At 32.1% G+C, this 13,443-nt stretch overlaps 1 protein-coding gene across 1 annotated transcript in view; it reads left to right on the top strand.

Moving 5' to 3' along the window:
- Positions 1-13,443, top strand: part of LOC144844716 (NADH dehydrogenase [ubiquinone] 1 beta subcomplex subunit 7-like) — a 141,667-nt gene that overhangs the window by 25,848 nt on the left and 102,376 nt on the right. The gene's annotated exons all lie outside the window — the stretch shown is intronic.

Raw genomic sequence — 13,443 nt, 5'->3', positions numbered from 1 at the left:
GCATTATTCGCTGAAGAATAACTACTTTACAGTAAACATTTGCCTATGATACCACTAACTATCTATATAACCACTGAATAAATCACACAATCATACATTAGTACCTCTAATTGTAGCACTCTCCTTGCACTACATCACTTCTTCAACACTTCTACCACTGCTGCTACAACTAGTCCAGTACTCACTACGAGTTTTCTAACATCTAGCTATATCTTACCACTACAGTACTATTGTTTCGTTTCTAAAACTGTTTGTACTATCACTGCTTTTAAAGTTTCTAGTATACTCAGTACCATTGCTTTTTTAAACTTACTAAATGGAATCACCACTCTTAACACTACTTCTTCTAGTACTATATACAACTGCTTTTGAAACTTTTACTACCAATTGCTTCTAAAACAGCTCGGGACCAGCTACTATCCTTACTTCTCCCACTACTAAAGTACTACCATGGACCTAAAAATTAGGTCCATGGTACCATCACTGCTTTTGAAACTTATATTAATACCACTGCTTCTAAAACAACTTCTATCTCTAACACCACTATCTAGTACTACCACTGCCACTAACTCTACCCAGTAGGCGATTATAGAAGGTATTCAGACCATATTCTTGGTGGTTATTAAATCAGTTAATTAAATTCATTTACCGTAATGATGCGACTGGTAGGTGCCAATTGACGAATTCATTTTTAATAGTTTGCCGTCTAGTGACTTAAATAAACTTGTAATTAAAACAAACTAAATGGTCCGCAGACGCAATACCACGGTTCAGAGATTTAAAATGTACCCATTTCAATTTGATATACTTGATCAACTAAAGTGAATAAATAATAAAAAGTATCAAATCTATAATACACGTGGCAGTACTTTATATTGTTATTATTTTCTTAGGCTTAATACATTTGACATTGAAAACTAATCGGGCAACTATTGAGGTTAAGATTTTTGTGAATGTTTAGTGAAGTGTATATTCTCTGGCGATGATGTCACAAAGCTAAATATTGTAGGCCTACATTATCAGAGTGATTTGACTTATATCATCATATGGTGCCTATTTCTAGAAGTTTATTATTATATTTACTTGATTATTTAAAAAACCCAGCTCATAATGCATAATATACATGGGAAGAACCTCTCACAAGGTTCAACAAGTACTTTCTGTATCCATAATGCCATATTTAAAAAAAACACATACGCGAGAGATTACAGTTTCCACAGTTCTCATGATCATTTTCCTGTTTTTTTATCTTGAATTTTAATAATGTTGGTTTTCTATTTTAACTTTCACAATCGTTAAACTTTATAAGTGTAACTCAATGGTTAGTCTGGGTTCCAGGCGGAGTTTTGTCTAAATATTAGTAAAAAGATAAATATTTTTGCACATATGGCGTTTCATACATATACTACTTGAGCTTGGATCATACAGTAGTATCGAAATCGAAATAAAAAATAAATAAATAAAAAAGTCAATGAATGGTATACATTAATAGTTTTTATGTGTGACGATATAGAGGGCGCGATGCCAAACAAAAGCTTTTGCCAAGTCAAATAGGCCGCGCCTACCTTCGAATAATAATTAGACTATTTAACAAGAAAAACTAGTGATTAATACATAAATAGCTTTATCATTTTTATGATGAGACAGTAGAACGATGCTATTTATATTTTCTTGTGCACCACAAAAATAATTAATTAAAGGGTAATTGAAATGTATCAACACACAATAATGAACACGATTAGCCGTGAGCGAATATAAGCAATTTACTTACTAATAACTATATTATTGTTTGCTTTTAAGTAGTGATTTCTCATTAGTCTTTATCACCATCTTGACTACATAGTCGCAGATGCGCCAGCTTGATAGAAACCCAATTTACTTTCTTAGATGAATGGATCACATAATAGTTGTAGGCCTAGGCAATTATGATTTTTCTCCTTCACTGTTTGTAACCTTACGCTAGGTAAATATTGTTTGATTGTTTTGTGATGTAACGACGTAATTAGTTTGTATGATTAAGAATAATGATGAAGGGAACATGCGCAGAACTTCTAAAACACTACCATTTCTTTTTTTAAAAAGTCCCACAATAAACAACAAATTACGGGAAAAAAGACAAAACATAAATACATTATCTTCACTAAAACTTGACTGCAGAAGAATCGTAGAATACTGCAGGTATAAGAACAACAGCATATTTAAAACTGAAACATTATGTTACTAATACTATATACACTTTTTTTCACTTTAGTATAGGCTAGGTCTACCGTTATTATAGAAGTAAACATTATTTAAAGTTCGTTAATAATACTGTGTATTCAGTGAACATTTTGAGTTTGCTTTCTATGTATGAACAGTAAATCACACAATAGTACTAAACAGTCGTTCGTTGATAATACAGTCGTTCGTTGATAATACTACCTGATCGTACATTTCAGTAATAATTATTTGAGCTTGCTTTCTATGTATGTCTACCGTTATTATACAAGTAATAATTAGTTAAAGTTCGTTAATACTATATGTATTTAGTTAACATTTTTGCTTTCATGTGTATGAACAGTAAATCACACAATAGAACTAAACATTTCGTTCGTTGAAATCACAAATCATTCATCATTATTGGTTCATCATCATCAATAGTCCATTTCTCATTATTGCTTCTCGTCCAACTTCCTACTAATTACCCAGATGTGTCTATCTAATGAAAACGCAATTTGCTTACAAAATACAATATTGTTTTAGATACTCACAGACAATTTGTTACCGTGACTTTTAGTAATTAGAATCGGTTGTTTGCATTGGAAGTTGTATCTTTTGTCTGAAGCCGATTGGTTTTTGATGAAACAACATTAATTTGGTGATTGTTGAGAGTGATTGAATATACTAATTTAAAAAAAATAATACGAGAATGATAAAATAAAAAGAAGAGCAAGTTAATACCTTCGTAAAATGTAAAAGAAACAACCCATTATTGCCAGATCAATTAATTACGCTGCAGTATTTTTAATCTTGTATTTTTCTTTCGTTGTTTAAAAAAATATTTTATGATAAAAATATCGTATTTGAATTACAACCGTAAATTATACATCTGATAAGCATCTCTTATATCCATCGATCAAAAATGTTATCATCTTTTACTTCTATAATAATTCAACAGATTGTCTTATCGCAAGTACAAGGTGTTAGAATATATGGCTAGCCGAAACGTTTTCGATTACTACCATATGACAGTAAAGTTATTAACGGATCTTAATTCCATCTATACAAAGCCTCTTGCCACGTTCGGTAACTCGCCCAAGCAAAGATGTTATCTCACATAGTCCAAAGCGAGCATGTTGCCATGGTGATTTAAATTGATTGGTATTTTCAGGGCACGTTCATCGGTACCCAATCCAAATATTGTGTTTATATATGATCAGAAAACCGATCCATCAAAATGAATTTGACAGTTTTATCATGGTTATCGTTTCCAAATGTTGGGACATTTTTGGTAAATGCGCTCGCTAGATGTTGAGTTGTTGCGTTAATTGCCGTGTTTGATGATTGACAACTGGAACCAAATTCCTAGTGGTGAAGGGTAATGACCATCATTTTATACACATGTGTGTAATATTTTATGAAGAACATCATTTACAAATTAAAACATACAACGACGTTATGAGTTATGACATATCTCATAACATAAATGGCCGGGGTTCGAACTTTCGCATAAAAAATTTACCGTCGAAAGGTGTACTGTTGGCGTACAAGTACACATAATACGAGTTACGTAATTTTCATGCGCGCAACTCAACATGACACATTATAGTACAATGGAAATAAAAAGTCGTTTTAATTTTATCTAAAAATATGGATCTGTAAAATGTTTTCAATAAACAAACCATTTTTAAAACGTCAAAGATACTTTTCATGTTGAAAATATTGTCTTTAACTGTACAGTAATATCTATATCAACGAATTATTGGTAAAATAACGGTAAATTACTTCTATTATTTATTTTATTATAACTAAACCAAAATGAAGAAAATACTTCGACAAAAAAAACAAGAGATTTTAAAAACTAAAAATTTAATGCTAGACATATTTAAATATGTTAAGCCATCGTCTGTACAATTCAACTACATTGTGTATTTACGCCTACGTCATTTTGACTTCTTTACGTTCTTTAGGCTGAATTGGATTTTATTTTACATATATTACAGTATTTCAGACTATATTTTCTTTTTTTATTGTTAATCTATCCACATTTTTTGCTCAACTATCTACTATCTAATGATATAATCTGTATTTCCTTTGGGCCTGAGGCCGTCTGTAAAAGAAATACATAACTTCCATTTTTTAAATTACGTCAAGCAAGGAACGAAACAAAACATTTTATTATCAACAATAGAAGTGTTATACTTCCGCTTTTTCCAAATACGGCTAACATTAGGCAACATATCGCCCTCTACAACCTTTAGTTTTATTAGGTAAAACATGTGGAAATGGGTGGACGATACGCCTGTCCTTGGGGGACAGGTATCCTTCAAGTGACGGCGTAATGGATGGCGCAAATGTCCCAATAACTTCCAGGGAGTCGGAATACTTCAAAAGGAACTGGTAGCGCCATAGTAATTAACTTGTCTGCAATCCCAATTATGCACTGTATTGTATAGAAAAGGTAATGATCAGTCCAGGTGGGATAGATGTAAATTGATTTGAAGTCGCAAATTAATGGCGTTTAGGCCAGGTATCTAACGTCAGGTGGGCCGACAGACGGATGCCATTTGATAGAGAACAATTGAAGAATTGATATACAGGTTTGAAGTGGGATTAACCGAGTATGTTAGTCATCTATTCAGGTATTTTGTCTCGAAGGAATTTCGAACCCAGGAATTGTGGTTAGGTTTATTCTGGATTACTTGACCTTTGAATATCTACAGCCCTGGATGGAACACCTTTTTACCTGTATTATATATAATTATAATCTTATTTTTAAAAGTCTACTATTGAATTCCAATCTTTCTCTTAAAAGAGACTATAAAATAACCCATTATCAAATTCATCAGCAAAACAATAATGATAATGATAAACATTATAAGAATAAAGATAAAACAAATTAAACGTTTTTCAATTTAAAAAATGAATAATTGAGTAAAAATTATCCAGATATGCGGTCATTTTAGTATTATTCCTATTATTATTCTTTTGAAGATAAACCCCACTCAACTTCTTCAAATGTAAACATAGGCTAACTTGCTCAACTACCTCCACTACTACTGCACATTGGAATATATCGCGTCAGACGTCACAGTAAAACGCGTTTCACTGAAATATTTGTAATTATGACTCTTGTTCGATCTTTGTATTTATGTATGGTACAACTGTATATTTAACTGCAAAAATCAATTTGTAAGGTACAACGACGAGTTATAAACACGTATTTTAATCAATCTTGAAATGTACGGTGTATTTACGTTACAAGACAAATTGATTTAGAGCAATCCAACAATTGTTGTAGAGAACCTGAGTGGGAAAACGACAAGTTATATCATGCTCTGTATAAATGTTGGTATAGGATAATATAAATAGAATTACTGCCTCTTAAATTAGATTGGACTTTGTCTACTAATTAAGCTCCACAGTACAGACCGTGCTCAACTATGGTGTCATTAATATAGCGAGTATTGTTAAAACGTTATTGGCCATCAACGCCTGCCAGCATTGTCATTTAGATCTATATAGTTATTATTGTTTTGACAGAAGGCCTACGGATCCTGTTGCACCTCCTATCCTCCCTTCATAGGCCTATACGCAGTTGATATTGTTTGATTTTCTGACAGCCTCAATATTTTGTTTTTCTAAACATCGTTTATCTTTTGTTCTTTCTTTTCAGTAGACCTATATACTTTTTACTTATACCAATTCGTTTTTAGTTTTTCATTCAACTTTCAGCGATTTCAAGTAGTCTTATTTTTGTAAAATGCAATAGGCCTATGAATTCTTTCTTGATTCTTTATTCTTATACAGTACTGTATCCAGAATACTCAAATATGGAGTGCCACATGGGTAAAAACATATTACGGCAATCTTTGACTGTATTAAGGATTTCGTTTCTTTGGCGTAGGCATACAGATGTTGATAGATGTCCTCACGTAACACGCTACACTCAAGTAAAATACATGTATAACAAGAAGTGTTGGATGTTTTAATTAAAGATGGCGGTACATAAACAACCTGTTGACACATTACAAGGAAGTGGTCATTTTAAACTACCTTGTTCAAAATGACTTCGCATGTTTTCTGATGGTTTTATGTAAGTTAAACTGGATGTGTAGATTGTGTGGCATTTTTCTGTCATCGGCCAATTCAGGCGTCGTACATCTGTATAAAGTGAGGCCACTAAAGATAATACGATGCTACTGATTAATTCCTTCCTGGGTTCGTATGATGCCCCATAAAACTGGGATTCTAACCTTTAAATATTTCCATTTATGTTTTGTTAAGTGTCTTTCACACCTTACCATGCGTGTTAGTTAATTTCTCCCAATTCGTTCGTTTATTCGTGCAAATCAAAGATCGACCGTTACATACAAGGTCTGTACGATTATAGAAAAAAAAAACCCCAAAAAAACAACAAAACAATGCAATCACGCTCATATTATGTTGGTTAATATTAGCCCTACACTAAGTTCCTGTACACAATTTCAGACTTTCTTTATCTTCGTCTGATCGTATACCGGTACGCAAGTATATATATATAGTAAGTAAAAATGTTTAAATACAACAACGTCTGTTATCCAACAAAAACTATAATATTTATTCTAAAGTGACTAAGTTTTCGTACTGAAATTACTGGGAGCTTTTCTCTCCATCTAGTTTCTGCTGATTCTAGCTCGTTTTGTTTGCTCATGATCTACCACCGCGTTCGATATGTGTATGTATTTATGTATAATCTATACTTTTTTCCTCTTAATAGACAAGTATAGTAATAACACGGTATACTATATAACACTCTCTGTCATTGCCTCTATAAAGCACATTAATACATTTGATCACGCTCGGAGGAACTAGATAAATTAATATTAATATTAGGCTACTGAAATCATCATCCCCATAACCACATTGATAAAATATTCACAGTTTCATGTAACATCCGCATTGTGATGCTTTATAAAAACTTTCCGCGCCCTCTACGTTTTGAAAAAAGTTTTCATTTCGTCTGTGTGGATTTTGTTTAGTTTTTACCGCAAATGATGAACCGCAAATAATAGATCAACCGCCGCTGTCCATTAAGCGCCGCATCAAAGTTGATTTATTTTCGGTAATAATTAGGGCCGCGGCGGGTATAAAGATATATTATTCTTTATTGTGTTTTCTATAGCTAGAAATGTGTGATATTAGGGATAAACATACATTACATTACCTGGAAGAATCTGAGTGTACACTTAAACAAAGACAGATTTTTTTAGTTGGTAAAATGATCCACCACAAAATTTCGTCGTAGAGAGAATGGTAGCAAAGTGAGTGTCACACATAACAGAGAAATAATCATATTTCATAAGCACTGTTTTGTGTTAGACATAGGCCTAATTACGGAGTCGCGATGCGTATTCCAATTATTGGATAATAATAATGTTATATCGTGATTATAGATAAATTTCATCAATGATTTATTTAAATTAATTGAAAGTTCGATGAACTGATTTTATCATCCATTATGAACAGTAAATATCCACCATTTATAACACTAGGTTTTATGATATGTTATTTTATAGTCTCTTAAAATGTGTGTTTAATGTGTTTGTTTTGCGGGTCCGTTTGTGATCTCATTTACCAATAGTTGCTATCATAAAATCATCAATTGTAAAAATCGAAGAACAAAATTGCTTACGAAAAGTCTTCAGTACAAATTAATTTTTGGACCATACAAAATGGCCGCCTATACAAAACTTTCAACGTACGTGTTATAGTTCAATAATATCCTCACTGGCCTTTGAACTTCGACCTGTACCTTATTTATTGTAGACTACATTGACTCACATTAGACAACAGTTAAAACAAATACATTGTGTTTATACAAGAAGTAACAAAACTGAATAATGGATGCATACACTTTTTAAAATAGTTATAATTCGTTTTACCCTACATGAGTGAATTACTTACGTAATATAGGCCTAGCAAAACAGTTGCAGAAGGATTAATGATTATTGTTGTTTCAGTATTCATAATAATGACCAAACGTGGTAAATAAGGAATATTGTAAATCAATAAAAATGAAAATCTCAAACAAAAACATAACGAAATTACCACTATAAACCAGTATTTATTTAAGTCTTGCCGCGGAGCTGTTCAAAGCTAAAACAAGACAAATCAACGCGGCAGATGATACTCAAAGTGCTATTACGTAGCAAATTATTCGGTCTATTTATAAATTATTATTTAAAACAAATGCAAATCGAGTAAGTTCAAACAAGTTCTGTTTGTCAATGTCAATAAAAGGCGTTGTTATGGAACGCTATGAGAGTAATAAAAATAGTCGACAGACAAACTTTATATAATCTTATGGCACTTGTCATTAACTATGTGCAAGGCAATTCTCTATAAAAACAATTTTTATAACATCCAATTATACTCACGAAAACCGTTTTATTGCACTGAGAGTATGATGATGATAAATTAATATTGGTATGGTGGAGTCATTGAACGCAAATATTACACATATTTTTTCACTGTGATTGTTTTTGGTATGAACAGTTAAGAGAGTCGAGATTGCAGAGGTTTATATCTCACATAATTTATTATTATAGGCCCACTAATCAAAGACATTTCATCACATGTAAACAATGTTGTTATTTGTAAGTGAATGTGTAAATCATGCACTTGATCATCGAACCAAATCTCATAATTTTACGACGATTGAAACATACCACCACGAAGTAATAATGTTGCATTTAGGCCTATAATAACTCTTTGTTTTGTTATTTTTATTTTTTGTTTAAACATTCATTTTCACATATTTTTATAATTTAATACGACGTACTAATGCAATTGAACTTTATTTGTTTAGTTTATGTTTTTTTACATTTTTTAGAATCATGAATGAAATCAACCTGACACACACCTGGTCACTTTTTCTGGATCCACACCATCCGTGCCTGCTATCATCTCAACGGAAACTGAAGCGCCTCGAAGTACGTTGCTTCAAATAATCCGAGTATTTAAAAAAAACCATTAAATTTAAATCTTTACATGGGATTTTTTCAAGAAGCCTGCAATTCTTGGTTTAAATTGGAATGGTTAGTTAGAAATACTATGATAACTCTGTTTATAAGTGTTACTATACGGACAAGCAATCCTCCACAACCTATACTGTAACCGGTTTCTTATTCTATTTTTGATCTTTACAGTATTTTTGTTGTCTGATAAAGAAGATTTGATGTGGTTCATATTGATATCATAACTAGAAAAAATGTAAATCATTTTAGTTGTTGTTATACAGCAATGTCCGGCTTTATATTTTGCGATGAATATTTTGGACATATAAGTCACCGTAGGCCTATAGGTAATTGGCTATGCATAACAAGCGTGACTCCACGAAAGAAATACCGAGCCATGTAATACTGTAATTTTCATCGCCACAAAATCATGAATTTTGCTGCGTCTTTTCTTAACTATTTTAAATCACTAGTGAGCAAATTTTAGGTTTTATTTAATTATCATACACGAATAACTTTATTTCGATTAGCATTAGAATGAATAAGCAATTCCCATTGACAGGAAATAATTCGACAGCCAGTAAAAGAAAATTATCCTTACAAAACTGTGATATTCAATGCCAATACTTTATAGGAAGTAAGCCTATATATTTATAACGAACCTATTATAACCGTCCCATATTAATTGGTGTAGTACATGATTTAGTTGCTCACTACACTATTACTAGGCCTAAACACTAAAGGTAAAGCCATTTCATCAGACAAAAAAATATGAAGTTTGGAGAATGTGCAAACCGTATCAGGCCTCTCCATCACTAACTTGAAAAAAATAAACCAAATTAGAAGCCTTTAACCATTTTTACATTATTTCGTTCGTCCGACATTTCTTTCTTTATCAAGAATATTATAATAAATTAGTTATATTTTATTGTAGGCCTACTGTATAGTCAACAATCTGCATGATTATATCAATTATCCTACAATTTCTTTTTCAATATGATATTTTCAAACTCATGTGTTTTTTGTATACTACATGCACACATACACTGATATGTAGGCCTCCTATACACATCATATTCAAAATATTTTGTTAACGTATTAATAAAAACTGTTTCCGATATAGTAAATGTATGCTTACATCTGTTACTGTTAGGACACAGTATTCCATTTTGTTGAACAGGGAAAAGAAGATCACACGCTTCCCTGGTATTTGAGTAGGCCTTAGGCCTACAGTATAGGCCTACCGTACATTTTGTTTTCCCATAAAAATATTATTATGGTTTTCCGTATGGTGGAATGACATACAATAACCTTCTCCTGAAATAGATTAAAAGTTAGTTAATACAAATTTGTTTGCAAATGTAATTAAATATCGGTTTTATGCTTCATCGAATTACTATGATAGGTTCGAGTCGGGATTCGAGTAGCACGGAATCTGTGTCTGACATTTGCAAAGTAGGCCTACCAATATCGGTTAACTGTGGCGGTTTATGTTATCAAGCTGTGGGCATGCATCGTGATGAGAAGGGGGATAGTCTGAATTGAGCTAGGCTAGACATTTTAATGAACATCATCCATAGTTTCATTGACGTGAAAGGCCTAATGAAGTCCTTGATAATTTACCTGTCATTTGTCACCCTAAGCTAAGAAGATAATAACGTTTTTTCAATCGCTTCTGGTCATTCCTTCTCAAACAGTTTATACACTGGATATAATTGAAGGCGCTTAGGGATGCTTTGAACAATATTGTTTTGATTTAATTTCATATAAATGCGCTGGGCTAGAATGGCCGCTAAAAATTAGGACCAAAGCAAGCTGAGTTCCGACCATAGGTCATTGAGTTGAGTTCTTCACACGTTTTATGACAGCAGTATTTCCTGTGTGGCGGTTAACTTCATTTTTAAAAAAAGTGATACCATCAACATCATTGCCGCCGGGGACAGCCGACTATTACGAGACTGACAAACTCATTTCTCTCAATTTTAAATAATAAGTTTTCTGATAATTTAACAAAATGAGATTTTTTGCTGTTTCACGATTTATAATTTTAGTTTTTCTGATCACTAAGTTATGAAATTATTCTAGTGCCATTGACTTTTATAATGACACACAATGAAATTTCAAAATTAGATGACATATTTGAATGGTCTTTCTAAGTCTAGACCTGGTATCGGCGCCCGGTTTGGTGTTTCAGAAAGTAAACTTGAGGGCCTAGGTCAAACGCTTGTAAAACGGTTACAATTAAAATGTTTTCTATTGAGTCGCTTTAGTTTATCAAATAAAAACTTTGATGGTAAATTCTCATTTATATTCTACTGAATCAAATAAGTTTAATTTTTAATTTCTTGATTTAAATGACCATTTTCATCTCCTCAATTTACATTGTTTGTACTGCAGTCACCGCTGTTAGTAAGTAAGTCTGTTTAATTTCAAAAGCTTGACCTAGACTAAGGTATATAGGACATATAGTTTGTATTTTGTCTGGCGTAACAATAGCGAAACTACCGAAAGACAAAGTAACTCAGCAAAGGAAATTTAAAACGGTAAGTTAAATGAAGCAAAAGTGGAGAAAAGTTGCTGACGAATAGTTAGGCCTACGAATAGTGTACTTCGCTCATTCAACCTTACACAGTGCCCTCTTTCCGCAGAGTAGGTAACTTTATAGGCCTAGATATACACTGTGCATACTTTTAAAAAGAACATTGATCGAGGCTGATATGATGATTTAAAATAAGGCTTATAGGCCTATAGAAACAAACAAGGAAAGAAACGGTGGAAGGTCCTGGGTGTGGAGGTTTACCCCCGCGCTTTTGACAGCTACTACCCGGTACTGTTCTGACAAACTATGACCTTGGAAATAATAAAACTAAAGATGAATCGCTTTATTGCTAGAAATAGCTACTTTAGTACACGTATATCCAACTTATGGTTTTATGTGCATTATAAGCATAAGCTATAATATAAAAACAAATAATGTGTTGGAATAATGTAATCTGGGGTCGCATTAGACCTTTCTGGTTTCTTCATTTCACTGCACATAGGCCTACAATTATTTTTTTTAAATTATTTGATGAATAATATGATAACAATTGTAAAAACAAAATAGAGAATTACCGTAATCCACAAAAACATTGTGATGCTAAAATCGACGAAGTTCTTTCTTAAAGTAAAACTATTTTGACAGATCTCAAAACTTAAAATTAAATTAGTGTCTAGTAATTTCTGGTTCGAAAGTTATTCAAATTGTTTGCAATGATTGTCAAAGCTTGTGAGGCGTACATAATATGTTGATGACAAAGCAAAAGGATAGAAATAACCCAAGAAAAAAAACTACGAACATAATCTAAAACTTAAGATACGATTAGCCTACATAGGCCTAATAGCGGTTTTAATTTATCAACATTTTCTGTATTTCTGATTACAATGTACAGGTCTAAATACTGTAGTATCAATGCTTAAGCATATCAGCAATCATTTTAACATTTAACAGAAATAATAATCGGTTTGTTGTATTTAATATGCCTACGATACATGTACAGTATAATGAACAATCATTAATATTAAGTGTATCGATTAAGAGTAAAATTGCAAGACTGAAATTCACTCTTCTTATTTCAATCAATATTTTTGATAAGCCACCTTCTCTATGATTTAACAAATAATATACATAATATGCTAGATTTTAGTACGGAAATAGACCTTTTTATAATTATCTGTATTGTCACACGGTTATGTTTTACTATTTTTAACGATTGCATACATTTAGACCTAATTTATTGAATGAACAAGACGTTGTCTATTTTAGTCTTTTGTGATTAATCACTGTGATCCATTATTATACACATGCTTAATTAACAACAACAAAAAGTGAACAATAAATTAAGAGTAGATAAGTCAAAATAAATGTCACTCACTATTATCATAATTAATTAGACCTTAGACAATTAATTAAGCAAATTATTTTAAGGGAAATATTTTTATTCGTTAATGTCCTATACAAACGTTTGTAGAAACTTCTTTCCGGGAGTCTGTTCTTTGTTTGTGTTTCGTTAAATTCATTCCCACGGTTTGCAATCAAATTTATAATCATTGGGCCTGACCATTATGTAATGCAAGGAAAGTGCCAAATTATTATAATAAATCCGGAATGTGCCTGTGTTTACTGGTAAAATAACACTAACCAGTATATGTTATACCATGGTTTTACCCATGTCATAAGAATACGTATTTACTTATAAATTAGGCC

Source organism: Antedon bifida, chromosome 6, assembly GCF_963402885.1.
Source record: "Antedon bifida chromosome 6, ecAntBifi1.1, whole genome shotgun sequence".
Classification (NCBI taxonomy): Eukaryota; Metazoa; Echinodermata; class Crinoidea; order Comatulida; family Antedonidae; genus Antedon; species Antedon bifida.
The sequence above is the reverse complement of the archived record's forward strand: the minus strand, read 5'-3'. Positions and strand labels throughout refer to the sequence as shown.